Source organism: Aedes aegypti, chromosome 1 (assembly GCF_002204515.2).
Source record: "Aedes aegypti strain LVP_AGWG chromosome 1, AaegL5.0 Primary Assembly, whole genome shotgun sequence".
Classification (NCBI taxonomy): domain Eukaryota; kingdom Metazoa; phylum Arthropoda; class Insecta; order Diptera; family Culicidae; genus Aedes; species Aedes aegypti.
In genome coordinates this window covers 79,772,243-79,787,556 of record NC_035107.1, presented here as the reverse complement: position 1 = coordinate 79,787,556, position 15,314 = coordinate 79,772,243, and the positions used below count along the sequence as shown (strand labels likewise).

Genomic DNA, 15,314 nt, shown 5'->3' with positions numbered 1-15,314 from the left:
CATTATTTTCTCATACTTGAAAATTTTTCATGTCAATCGAAAATATTATATTTCTAAGTATGTTTATATCTCACAAATAATCGTTTATCATGGTCTAATCGCTTATCAAAGTGAATCCTGTGACCCAACAATCCTCCCCATTAACAAACATCCCTCCCAGTAACCTTTGCGGTGATGCAGAGGCAAACACGGTCTCCAAATAGCAAAGGTTACACACTAACATTCCTTCCCCCAATCCCACCTGACTGCAAGGACGTGGCCGGCGCCGTTATTGACCCTGTATAAATAGAGGCACTGAATTATGCACACTGAAGAAGATTATGGCCAATCCAAGCCGAACTTCTAGTTGATTCTTTGTGCATTTTCACTGACTTCGGTCAATCACGGAATAGCAACCATTGATATGTGTAGTCAGTCTAAGCTAAGCTAAGCTAAGCTATAATGAATGACTGAATCGTGGATAGGACAATCCTTTGACTGTCCTACCCAGATGTTTTTGTGCGTAGTACATGTCCTACCTGTCCTAGGAGATCGGAGTAGGCTTTGCTCGCGAGTGGACGTGTTTCCGTATTGTGACAGCACATTTTTTCCGGAAGATTTGTTTTTGTGATTTACGAACTATTTGTTTGATCGGAACATCTTTTTAGTGCGATTCCGGGAGATTGACTTTAGGTGTCAAAAAGCACTGTGCATTAATAAGATTGAAGAAAAAGTGCGAAGTGATGATTGTCGGAGAAGTATGTGTTGATGGCTCTAGAACGGCGTACTACTTTATAAATTAGCCTCCCGTGGTGATACGTACAGCCCAATTAGTTCCACACGGCGTTATCTTCCAGGAGCATTTGGTGAGTTTGTTCCTTTATGAACGGGATTACATACGTGGTTAAGAACGGAAAGTTTCCGGATTCGGATTCCGGTATTATTTATCGGTTTTATAGGATTTCGTGTATGCTTTAATAACTGTCGGTAGTTACGTAGTTACGAAGCTGGTTTTGCGTTGCAATTAGATTTTTTTTATTCGAAGTACAGTATATTGTTGAATTAACGCGTTTGGGCCTGCCGCATGGCGTTAAATTTGTCAGGGTTTTTTTTTTGGGTCGTTTGCGAATTGATTGTTACTTACGTGAAAATGACTTGCATTCAACACCGGCATTTTTTTTTTTTTTCGTCCTAATACGATGACCCTGGAGGGATCGATTCTGCTTTTTACTATTTTCTGAGCAGAAAACCATTACCGGAACTGAAATTAACTAAACTGTAATTTATAAAATTCCTTTCCCTCTTTGAATGCCGGCATTCAAAAGACTAAATAATTACCACTTAACCACAAATGCTTTGGGTCCATCGCCAGCTTTTCAGGCGAATCCTGACGTGACCTAATACCCCTCCCAACCCCTACCTCCGTAGCACTTATGAGGGCGTCGCTGAGTCGGTGGCCTCTCATTAAATAAGTGCTGCATCAACATTTCCTTCCCCTATCCCAAGTTACGGTAAAGATGGGCGTGGCCAGGAATATCAGTACTCATGCTTTTAGTAATATTGTTCAAGATTGGGCCAAGGTTAACTCCCCAGCCTTGTTCCTGAAAGCAGTCTGGATGAGATTATTAAATGACACATGAATATTGTTAGTATCCAATCTACGAAGTATACCGTAACTACGCTAACGCTAACGCTAACGCTAGTACATGTCCTACCTGTCCTACCCACTTCCCGCGCCACTGAATTCTTTGTAGTTATTTTTAACAACACCCAAAGTACGCATAGAATAATATGGAAGAATTGTTGTTAAAAAACCAAACGAACAAGTAATCATGAAATTTAAATATTTTTAAAACCTTATGTAGAACCCTCTGGAGAAATGCTTGTAGGTTTCTCCGAAGAGATCTTGAGTAAAATTGTTAAATAGAGGGTGTCCACGATGAAATTGCCACGCTATGAAATTGCTCTAACTTTTTAACCGTTGGGTAGAATTTAATGATAATTTGAGAGGATTTAGTTCATAGTGCATTATTTACATGATGTTCAAATATCAGGATGATTATCAACTGATGAGCTCGTTTCATGCTCATAAAAACACAATTCTATCGTGGCAGCCGTTACGTTTATGATAGTTTCAAACAAGATATGAATGGTTGTCACAAAAAGTGTACGCAAAATCTCTTATTCCTATTATATATTATTTTCATATACATGTAACTTTCTTTTTTCTTCATAACTTAAAACAACTTTTGAATAGTTCGACATTATGAATGTTAACGCAATTTTTAAAATTTCTACCAATAACTTTTCATCGCGAGACAAAAGTGCAAAACATGATTTAAGTAAAAATCGTATGTTTCTTACGTATCCGTGGATTACATCACAAAGGTGTTTCCCAGATCTTTTTCTTCTCTCACTTCCCGCGATGATTGTGGAAATGCAAAGGTATTCTAGAGGTCTCTAGAAGCAACAATCATTATACACTAACGTTATTTCTCTAGGCAAACTTCAAAGCCAAGGTTCAAAGTACATATTTCGATCCGACTCTGATCGAAACACATCCTCTCACCGGATGATAATATCAGCCAACAGCTGGCGACCCTTCAGTTCCGGAATGACCAATATAGCACTCGATGAAGCGGATACTGCCAAACGGAGTGTTGTTCGGAATTGACTCTTTTTTTTGCCTTCGGGCCCGAGTTGTTTTTACCATTTGCGGTTGAGGCCCACAAGTTATCTTCATTATTATTGCTATTATATTTGCGGTACCCATTAACCATGCACAGTTGCGCACGTTGCATCCTCTCCGTTGCTTTGGTTGGAGGATGCACAGTAGGGTGAATCTTAATGATCAAACTACGATTAGTTTAAGTTTTACTCCAAAATTTGTTTTTTGGAATAAATGCAATGAAAGTATTACTTTCCGTTGCCTACATCCGTTGTTTCCTGTTTTATTCCGATCGCAAACCGATTTGATTCGTCTCACAAATAATATTCACTGTGATATAGTGAGTGGTCAAAATACAGCATTTCAGAGCTCAAACATATCAGCACAATCACTTTTGACCGTACAAAAGCATGACGGCTCACAGTGCAGCGAAAACAATTACCATCGAAAGAACCTTTTTACGCTGAACATTACGCACACATTGATGCGCACAATTTTTTTCTCAGTCCGAACGATGCAAAACTTTGTTTATATTCTTAGAAATATGCGGTCCTTGAGAGAATTCCTTAAAATTTTGTGAATTATGTAAGTTTTACGGTGTATGCGTAAATACACAGAGCGGTGGTAAGAAATACGAAATGTGGGGTGGATCAGTCGATTACTAATCAGATTGAGAATGGTTCACTAATGAAAAAGTGAGAAGTTACTAATTGAACTGAAGTTATTTATTGAACTACAGTAGTTTTATTGTATGTAGACGAACCATAACAGTTTTCAAAAAATTACACTTGGTTAATGAATCTTGTAGGTTTAACTGAATATCCACCGTTATGATATTTTAGGTTTGATATGACGAATATTAACACTTGCGACGAAACAGATCGAAATCCTATTTCATCAATTTTCTTAAAAAACAAACTTCAACCTTGTTTAGTCCCCATATAGAGTTGGTGGTTTCCGCTCATATTCTGACAGTAGCTTCTGGAGGTCACATTGAACACATTTGAAGGGTATAACTTGAGATTTTTTTCACATAAAATATGGGCCACATTAATGCACAGCATTCCGGCGGCTGTGGTTGATTGTGAACGCGGTTTTCGCTTTTTCTGCTCGGCTTGGGTTGGGTTTGGCGGTTTTCGCACACCTCCGCTTTTTCTCGGGAACTTTTTTTTTTAAGTGAATTCATTCAAACAGATAAAAATGGTCACGCGTGTTGGCAGTGCATCGCTGCTGCTGTTGCTGCTGCTGTGCCATAGACATATCGACTGGAAATAATCGGATAAATAAGTGTAAATAAATTTAATTTAATTGAATCATACAGTTTATCGACGAAAACAGAGAATATATGCGGGAGATGCCGAAAGAAAGGAAGTGCATGTGTGAAGGTAAACTTTTTGAATTAAATACAACCGGAGGTGATGTAAGAGTTTTGTTCAGATTTGTGTTGGGTTTACCAATTTACACTTCATTATTTATGTCATTGTGCCAATGGAGGGAAGAATAGGAAGGTGGTATGGAAAGTTGTTGACCGGGTTTTTTTTTATCTAAAAACTTTGAAGTGCTTCTAATATATATAAACCCTAATCGATGGGGTGTATTGTTCTCTTCATGGACTCAGCCAGGAAGGAATTGAGTCCGACTGCACAGCAAATATTCTGCAAGCAATATAAAAAAATCATGATTTTTCTTTTAATGTTTCTTCCCAAGAAAATAACTTTGAAATTTTGGATTTTTTTCAACCTTCTATCACTCAAATTTTGTTTTTCGATCTTAATATAAATTTTAGTTATGTAAAATCGTTCTATACACGTTTTGGGCAATGATTTTTTTTCGCAAATCTATGAATTTTGGTTTTTGATATTTATAATTTTTTTATTTGAACATCCCTATCATTTTTCATTTATTCTTAAGAGTACTTCAACAGTTTTAAACTGAGAGCTTTCTTTACCAGATATTCTATGTTCCATGAAGTCGAGAAAATTTCCAACATAAAAGATCTATTGACACGTTCAATGCGTTATTTGCATTAGCGTAGCTAGGATTTTTTTTCTGGAGGAGGCCTAGTGGGGGGGGCCTAGAAAATACTTGTTTCACAGAAGTAATGTCGGTCACAATAATCACGATTTTCCCAAATTTCGTAGTTTTACCAGAATTGTATTGATTTTATTTGGGCGGCGTCCATTTATTACGTAACGCTAAAATTGGAAATTTTCGACCCCCTCCCCCCCCTCCGTAACGCTTTTTGTATGAAAATTTTCAAATTTTTGTATGAGTCGTAACGCTCGAGCCTACTCCCCCCCTCCCCCTAGAGCGTTACGTAATTTGTGGATGCCGCCTTGTTTATTTTTTGTCTCATTTCACAGCACATCAGCGATATTTGTGAATTTCAATCTTCGCTACTGGATTCTTTTTGTAATCCATTCGAAAATTCTTCAAGAATTCTAGCAAAAAAAAACTTACAACAAATGTCCTTTGTGGTACTTCCACGAGCTATTAAGGTATTCAACCATGTGCTTTGAAGAGATTCCTTCTTGGAGAAGAAATTCCGTCCTCAATTATTTACGTACTTTTTAGTGCTTTCTCCAAGAATTCCTTTACCGGTTTCCACTGAGCTCATCCTGGGATTCTCACGAAAAATCATTCCTAGACTTATTGATCACCAACAAATTTCTCATTATCAAATAGTTAAAAAAAAAACATTTGAAGAATTTCTCCAGAGAATGCATTAAAAATTCTTTTAATAAATTCTCCTGGTAGGCCCTTTACATACTTATTACATATAAGTTCCAATTGTTAGTTAAATTTTCCTCCAGTTGTCCATTAAAAATATGATTAGGATGTTCAGGAATAACTGAGAATTTCATCAAAAAATCGTACAAAAAACTCTATGACTCTCACTAAAAATGTCTTCAAGATCAACAAGCAAGGATTCATTCCACGAATTCTTCAGATAGTTCATCAACAGTTCTTCCCACTTTGCTTTCGAAGTTCTTCCTAAATGTCTCTGCAGGATTGTTAAAAAAACGCACTAAAAATTATCCGGACTTCCTGCAAAACAATCAATAATGTTGCTCTAAGAATTCCACGTAATATTTCACAAGAATTTCATGAACAATTGTAAAACAAAAAATACAATTGAGAAAATTTTATTCATGATTTTTTAGAGAAATTCTCCGCATTTGTATCTGCGTTATTTTCACAGATATTTTTTTAGATTCCCTAAGATTCTTCCGAAAAATTCACCAGAGATTCATCTGAATATTTTCCAGAGATTTTTTTGTTTAAACCGCACTTACGATGCTTTTCGGAATTTTTGAATAGGGGTATTCACCTTAAGCTACGTGAAACGTAATTCTGCGTATCTTTAGCAATGAAATATTTCGCATGAAATATTCCTTTTCAAATGTCAAATGCGAGATTAATGATCTAGTTATCCGCTGAGAACGTCAACCATTCGATTGGAAAGTTGTTGTTCTGACCCAATAAAAAGTTTTAGATTTCTCTTTTAAGGTTCATTTTGGAAATTCTAATCATTAAAATACAAGCACTCATCGTCCCGCCTATTTGTCAAACTGGAGGAGTTTGAATAATTAACTGTTGGCTCACCAAAATTTTACCAGAAACGACCTAGTTGGATGTGCAGTATTGTTTGACCAAATGCACCTTCAGAAATAATTCGAAGGGTACTTGCAGCTAGCTCCGGATCATCGGATATTTTCACTCATCCAAACAAACATTTTTATGGAATGAGAATTGAACAAGTCACTCTCAAGCATATTACAGTTGAAAAAACTGAAACTCAAATTCTAATGTTTCTTAGGTTGTAATCTGTTGGGAAAAGACAGCCCGATCTGCAGCATTTCACCTTCAAACGTTATTTGACGTGTCAACCTAACCTAACCTCTTAGAAAATTGTAAAACCAAACCTCGTTCCATACACTTATTCACGGAGGTTACATGTTAACGGTTGAACTACGTAAACAAAACTCTTGACCAAAGTTAATGGACACTTTATAGACAACGAATACCCCACATGGTAATGCGCTATACACATTTCAAAATTACTTAGTTTTCTCTATTGGTTATCATTATTTGCCCCAGTTTTCTATTGTCCTTCCTTTAATTCTCAGCAATTTTTCACAACCGTTCATAAGAAAAAAAAAAAAGGAAAATGATTGTTTGTTTGGAGTTTTCTCATTACCATTTGTCAGATAAAACAAGGCGCTCTTTGATTGATTAACCATTGGATTTCAAGATTCTGAAACGTTTCATTGACAGTATATGAAATGTTTAAATAATCAATTTAGTATGACTTACGCAGTGGTTTACACTGTTAAGTGAATCCCCTTAATAAATTTATCATCAGATTTACTAATATTTTGCAATTTGTTCTTGAACTTTTTGGAAATTTCTCTAGAAATTCCATCGAATATTCTTTCAGAGTCTAGAATTAACTCTAATTTTTTGGTAATGCTAATATCAGGATTTTTCCATGAATAAAATCCATTCTCAATTTTTTGGTTCATAAACTACTCCGGGAATATCACAATATTTTTAGGGATTGCTCTACATATTTCCCTACAAATCACTCCATATCAGATTTCTAGAGAAACATATACAAAAAAGGATTGAAGATACTTTGTTGGTAATCTTTTGAATAAACATTATTCGGAAAAAAAATACAAAATTCCTGTCGTAAAATTCAAGAATTGACCTCATAGAAAAGTTAAGTGGTCCTTGTAGGATTTACTACAAAAAATATTCTTTTTTTCTCATCTCTTATAACAGTAAATTATTGGTGTTTTTACTGAAAGCATTTGTAACTTAAATCTTAGATAAAATTTTGTATCAACTCCGAAGTTTTATGATACTCTGGTGAAAACATTGATGTAGAATTTTTCCTACGTTCAGAATTTCAAAACAAACTTTTTTGAAGGGTCTATTATTCTGTAATACTGTAAAAGTTTAACTCGAAAACATTGCCAGCATGGTTTTACATCATAACCGTACGTATAAAAATTCAAAACTCCTATAATTCACCATTTTTTAATATTTTTAAAATATTGCAGTTTTTTGGAGTATGGACAGATTTTTGTACGAAGTTCCTCAAAGCGTCATGCGAAGGAAGGAGAAAAAAAAGCAGGTTGAAAGGTTGAAGCAGGTAGAGGAATAGATGGTTAGTGGTAAAATGAAAGTCAAGTGATTATTTATCTTATTTCTAGAGCTAAATTACAGGATAGTTAAAACCTCTCTAATTAATTGACAAATAAAATAAATTTCTCAAATAGTTGCATCAGAATCTTCTATGGAAATTATTCTGAAAAATATCCTTCCTTGACTTCCGGTTTTCTAGAATTCTGCCAGCGAGCCTATAGAAATTCCGCCCTAGTGGATTCTGCTAATAATTGATAACATTATTTCCAAAGAAGTGTTTTAAGGAAAATCAATAGAAATTTCTTTACTCTTCTACTTCTCAGTTATTTTGCTACATATTTCTCTACAGATTCCTGAACCACTATGCCAATTTCGGAAGCAAAACTTTTTCTGGGGTTTTCAACAAATTTCCTCTGAAGAATTCGCAGGCAAGCGACATCTAAAAACCTTTTTTTTTCAATTCTAGAATAATCCGGGGATTTGAAGAGAAATTTCACGAAAATAAACATAGAAGAATGTTTGACGCATTTTTTATGTATTTTGGAAATATTTGTTAAGGACTTTTATGAACTTCGCGGAAGAATTTGTAATAAAATTTACGTACAAAATATTTAAAGGGATTTGCAAAAGATGTTCGTGTAGAACAATCAGCAAAATATCTCAGAATTAGATTTGACAGAATCAACATTTTGAAGAATTGCGAGAAAAAACTGAACTTGAGAAAGATTTAGTAACATTTTTTAGGTAAATCCGGGAACATATTCCGAAATCGATTTGCTAATGAAAAATAAACAAACAACTCGCGGAGGAAAGAATAACTCGCAATAACTTATGCATACCATATTTTGGTATCATACCATAATTAGGTATTGTTCAGTTTTCAGTTCTCGAGAAGTGTCCAGAGGATTTTTTTACGAGTTCCTGGAATGATTTTCCAACAAACGCCAACACAGACCACAAGACAATTACCAAAAGATTTCTAAAATGATTTAATAACATTCCTAGCAATTTTTCTTAAGATGCTTCCTCCAATCTGTTAAGTATTACATCATGAGCTATTCTTGGTAATATTTTTTCTTTCTTCCATGAACAAAGCTGTGAATTCTTGCAAGAATTTCTCTGAAGATGTTTATAAGAAATTTCATTGAGATAAAAAAAAAGTTCGTATTTTTTTAATGATTCGTTTAGTTTGACGTTTTTGAATCCGACGTTTTGTCTTTCGATGTCTTATCACCCATCGAACCTAACAAAATTACTTACAAGTATTGCTGAAGAGATTTGATACTCATTCTCAAGTATCCATGAATATTAGGGCGCGGCTTATTTTTTAAAAGTTCTTAAAAACATTACTTTGTTATTTTTCAACCGATTTTATGATTTTTTTAAATTTATGAAAACTTTGCTTAACACCAAATTTGTCTAAAATTAAAACAAATTATAGTTAAAAATAATTTATTCCATATTTTTCCTGATTTTACTAAAAATTTCAACTTTGTTTAACCATAACTCCATGATTACTCAACCAATTCCTAATCTTTTTACATGCTTTTGAAGCTTATTTATTTGTTTTCAAATCTTTCATACATCACGGTTCACTAAAAAAATATCCTGACCAAGTTCTTCAGCAAAAACTGCACAAAACATGTTATTTTTAACGAAAAATGGCAGTTTTTTTTTTTAATTTTTTGCCAGTTAAATATTATCACTAAAGCTGAAACTGCTTTTTCTCATTTGTTTAACCTTTGAGAAGGACTTTGCAACAATTTTTAAATAATACTGAAACAAAAATATGTTTGCAGATATCAAAAAATAAATGTATTATTCAAATCGTAATTAAGGCAAGATGCTTTATAAATTCAAGTTTTATAGGAAAAATGCAATTTCCGACGAAAAAACTTAAATATTCCAAGAAATTTGTTTATTTTTTCATTGAAAAATCATGTTTTTGGGTAGTTTTTGTTAAAAAACTAAGTCAAAACCATTTTTTAGAAAAATGTGTTGCATGAACTGTTTAAAAACAACTCAATTTGTTTCAAAAGTATATTAAAGATTCAGAATCGATTGAATATTAATGAAGTTATGGTAAACAAAATTGACTTTTTTTAGTAAAATGAGGAAAAATTTGGATAACAGTATGTTTAACTAAGACTAGTTTTGATTTTAGACAAGTTAAATGTCATACAAAGTTTCCATTGATTTAATTTTGATGGTAATGATGCTTAAAGTTTCAAAATTGGTAAAAAAAATAACAAAGTTATGTTTACTTCACTGGAGGTCATTTTTAATAACTTGAAAATTCACCTTGAAGACGCTTGCGCCACCTCTAAATGTCAATAATTTTGGCTCAGATTTTGGGGTCTCTTTTTTAATGTGATTTGAATTCAGTAGAGCACACGAATTTTTAGTTTTGAGAACTTTTAAATAATAAGTCGCGCCCTTATGGATATGAATTCATTCTTACTAGTTTTAACTAGGTTTTTATTGTTTGTTTGTTTGTTTATTACCGACACTTTACACCTTTGGTGCATTCGTGTCAAACTAAATTATTGTATAACCTAATTTAAAAACAATTTCTGTTTCATTTTCCTTCTCCGCTTTCTACCATTTCCAAATTTTCCCTATCATTCTATTTTAGATCATTTTTAGTAATTGAGTTTAGAAATTTCAATAATTTTGTTTCGCAATTGGTCTCGTTTGCCAGTGCATCTCGTAGACTCTTTGTATTTATTCCGTGCGTTCTTCTCTCGGTATCATATTTTTGGCATCCCCGAATCATGTGCCTGACGTCTACAGCCGTTCCACAGCATTCGCACGTTGTCAATTCTCTTTTCAGCAGGAAGGAGTGCGTTAGTCTTGTGTGCCCTATTCTCAACCGCGATAAAGCACGCTGCTCTGCCTTGTTGTCTCTGTCTCTCCATCTGAAGCTGTCGTGTTTGATTTCACGAAGCTTTGGTTTTGCCAACAGCGACGAATGGCTTTTTTTACCGATCTCAGACATCTTCTCCTGGAAGGGGGATATCCATGGCCGGTTGCCTTCTAGCCTCATTGGCTAGTCTGTCGGCTTCTGTATTTCCGTTGATCGCTGCATGCCCAGGGATCCAACAGAATCGGACCGACTTGGTTTTTATTGGTACTTATGGATGTTCAGCGGTATTCACGAACACTTACAATTACTCATGAGTAATCACAGGTAGAGATGAGTACCCATTGGCAGGCTTGATAGAAACTCCTCTGCGATGCAACGAGGAGGCGATTTTGCCGTTTTTCTGAGGAGAAAAAAATAAACTCAAAATTTTCAACACAGATCCTCAAGCGATTCGAGTGAGAGTGCAGAAAAATGCGAGGATTTTTTCAGACACTCTCTCTCTCTCTCGTTGCGATGCTCACCATCACTCAAACGAACTCTCGAGTCTGCCGCCCGAACAGACAGTCCTCGGGGAGTTGTGAGAGCACCCTTTTTTGATGGAATTTAACTCGTTTTTTTTTGTGCTGCATCTTCCTCGCTCATTTTTCTTTGCCTCGCTGCTTAGCATTTTTTGGCTCCCTCGCAAAGAGACACTGGCAGCACGCTGCTCTAGAGTATGTCACCGAACTCTGATGATGTTGAGGAGAATTATCAAGCCTGCCCATTGGTACTCACCGATGTTCTGTAGACTATTCGTGAATACTCGAAAATACCCCAGAGAGTATTTGCCAATGTTTGCTTATATCTGTGGGTAATCGTTAGTACACTTTACTAACTGTCAATACCTCTAAAAACCAGTGAAAACCCTTAAGAACTCTTAAATACTAGATAAAACTCGTGAATACTTGTTAACATCCGTAAGCAACCATGAGTAACCGAGAATACAATTGACTAGTGTAGACGTGGATGCGAGTAACTGACGCTGAATATGACAAGTCGTAGTTAAAATACACATATCTGTCTACAAAATACAAACAATAAAATTGTATAATAATCGAACCAACGTTTTAGATTCTTCTTTATTCTGCTGACTAGAAACGGGGATGGTGGTCCAGTGGCTACCGCTTCTGATTCATAAGCAGAAGGTCATGGGATCAATCCCAGACTTGTCCCTTCCGTATTTTGTAGTTATATCTTTCACTTGTGCTATCTTTCGCTCTAAATGTATTACAGTTGATCTATCACAGTTCATAGCATTTGCTAGAGCCAGAGACGGACAAAAAGTCGTTTCCATACGCTTCCATTCTTCTATCATTATAGCACGCCTTTCCTTCCGCCTGATACATGGGGAGTCTGCTAACCAAACCGCAAGCCTCTCTGCCATAAAATTATACCAGCCCTACACCTTCCCGTATGAACTGACGTAGATGCAGGGGTATATCCGGTTTACTGTGGGAGCCAGTTGAATGCATCATCAATTCAATCCCCTTTCCTTCATTGGTCTGCAATCTGACGTGGCAGGCGCCATTGTTGCCTAGCAATAGAAGATCACCAGCTCATGTACTCTGAGGGTGTCTGTAAGTCCCAAGCAGTCATCTTGTTCCTTGGGTAAGTGCAGCTGATCTGACGATATTGGAGTAGCAACTTCAGGCGGCCAATCAAGCTCAAGCTCTGCTTTCTATTAGCTTGATTTACTATAATTTCTCTGAATATCCATGAATTTGCGAGTACCCGAAAAAATCACTCACGGAGGTTAATAAGTATCCGAGAACATTGTGTAATATCCGTAAGTACTCGTGGGTGCCCTATGGGCATCTCACAAAACTCTTTAACACTTGCGAATATATGTAAATACCCATATACACCTTACAGTTTCTGTAAAAACCCATGAGTGCTCGTGCATACCCATGGAAACGAGAAAATATCCGTGAATATTCATGAATACTTTTAATTTTTCCGATACACCTGTGAATATTAATTAGTACAAACAAAGATTCCTGAAAACTTGCAATATCCCGTCAATCTCAGATGAAGTCCTGGAATAAATAAATCCTTAAAGTGATTCCTTAGAAAATCTAGGAGGAAGAATTGAAGGTTTCCCTTTTCGGATTCCTGTGAAAATCTTTGCCAGCAATCCTTGAATGATTATACTTGTAAGGAATTCGTGAAAGAATTTGTGAGAAATATTTATGTTAGAATCACTAAAGTATTTCTTGAAAGAATACCTGGAAGAATTATTGACATACACTCCAACCTCTTTTTACGACCGTTTTTTTACCGACGGTTCGTTTTACGACCACTTTTTTAAGACCGAAATTCAGATTAACGACCGTTTTCATAAATGATCAATATCTCAAAAACTATTCAAAATAGAGGATCATGATGTTCAGCAAAATTGATCAGTAGCTCAAGGGCTAACATATGGTGGTCATTGAATTGCGGAATTCTGCCACTAGGCGGCACTAGTGAGCATTGAAATTTTGTTTTGCGGATAACTCAGGATCCTGACCACTTAGAAAGATGGCGTCTTCGGCAAAGTTGTTCAGTAGCTCAAGGACTATCATTGTTCTAGCCAAGAGATTCAAGATTTTGCCACCATGCGGCGCTAGTGAGCATGAAACATTTGTTTTGCGGGTATCTCAGGGTCCTGCCACTTAGAAAGATGGCGCCTCCGGCAAAGTTGTTCATTAGCTCAAGGACTCATTATTCTAGCCAAGAGATTCGAGATTTTGCCACCAGGCGGCGCTAGTGAGCATAGAACTTTTCTTTTGCGGATAGCTTAGGATCCTGACCACTTAAAAAGATGGCGTCTTCGGCAAAGATGTTCAATAGCTCAAGATTTTGCCACCAAGCGGCGCTAGTGAGCATGAAACATTTGTTTTGCGGATATCTTATGATCCTGACCACTTAGAAAGATGGCGTCTTCGGCAATGTTGTTATATAGCTCATGCGCTATCAATATTAAAGCTATGTGATTCAAAATTTTGCCACCAAGCTGGGCTAGTGAGCATAGAATTTTTGTTTTGCGAATAGCTCAGGATCCTGATCATTTAGAAAGATGGCACCTCCGGTAAAATAGTTCATTAGCTCAAGGATTATCATTATTCTAGCCAAGAGATTCGAGATTTTGCCACCAGGCGGCGCTAGTGAGCATCGAAATTTTGTTTAGCGCGGATATCTCCGGATCCTGACCACTTAGAAAGATGGAGTCTCTGGCAAAGTAAAGTAAAGTAAAATCGATTTCAAACGAGATAGAAAAATATCATCATCTCCTAATTTTGCTCACAGGTTCTTGAAAGACTGCGAAATCTTTTGGTGGAAAGATATATTTTTTTGAGGTTCTCATAGTTAAGATACAAGGCATACAAAATAGCTAATATTAAGATGAAAAATCTCAAATAACATGAAAACCATTAGAAATACAACTTTGGTATGTTCATCAAAGTTGTAGAAAATGATAAGTATAAAAACTTTGTAGAACATAGTAGGCCTATAAAACTAAAAAATAAAACACTTTAGAGCAAAAAACGATTTTTTATTATTTTTTTTTCTATCTTTATTAACGAGATTTTTAGCCCTGGGCTAGTTCATCTCGGGACCAACGGCTTTACTTCCCTTCCGACGGAAGTCATCACTGAATTTTTTTTTTTTTTAGTGACTATCTCGGGGATGGGATTTGATCCCAGGTCCTCGGCGTGAGAGGCGTGTGTTCTAACCACTACACTAGGTCCACCTTCATTTTTTTTTTTATTTAAAATATTTAATTATCTCGGCTCTTAAGCAAACCCAAGAACAAGGTTGTTCGGTAAAGTTGTTTCTATGATCATTTGCTACAACTTTGCTGAACATACCAACTTACGATTCGTAAAAATAAAAAAGTTGGCGTATGCGTCACACTTGCGATCACCGTAAACATTTTTTTGGTCCGTACATTTTGTAGTACTGAAAATTCGGAACATATTCTCAGAAGAAAGTATGACTCTAAAATCAATAAATCTTGACGAAAACCTCATGTGCGCCTAAATTAGCTTCCTGGACCAGTGTGGAATGGAAAGAATTTTTAGTGAAGTATTTGTCGTTAACTTCTTGGAGATTGTTTTTTATGAACTCCGAAGTTTCCTGAAAATATAGGGGAACAGAATAACTATATTTTTTTTCTTACTTGCAGATATTGAAACAAGTTCTTATGGAGGTACTGAAGACTAAGAAAAAATAATTGAAATTTACGTCATATGTGCCCGACAAATTGAAGCAAGTGAAATGACGTAAATTTAAGTTACAAATGACATAATTTTCCGTCACATTGATCTGAATACTGTACGGATTACTTAAATGTTCAATCACAATGAATGTTCATTTACAATTTTGAGTTCAAATACCATCAAATTTACGTCAAATGTAATATTAACTTTTTCTTAGCTCGTGTTTCAAACAATTCTAGTAGGACTGTAGAAGTTAACCGTAAAAATATTGGTGGTATTTTTTAAGATCATTGCCGAAGATGTCATATGGTATATTTCGTAATGTTATAAATAATCTTACCATATTAAAACTTCGCAGCAAATTTTTGAATTTACTTTAAATTTTTTTTGAGAATTCCCTGATAAA

At 35.5% G+C, this 15,314-nt stretch overlaps 1 protein-coding gene across 1 annotated transcript in view; it reads right to left on the bottom strand.

The window, feature by feature from the left end:
- Positions 1 to 15,314, bottom strand: part of LOC23687425 (RYamide receptor) — a 693,865-nt gene that overhangs the window by 234,046 nt on the left and 444,505 nt on the right. The gene's annotated exons all lie outside the window — the stretch shown is intronic.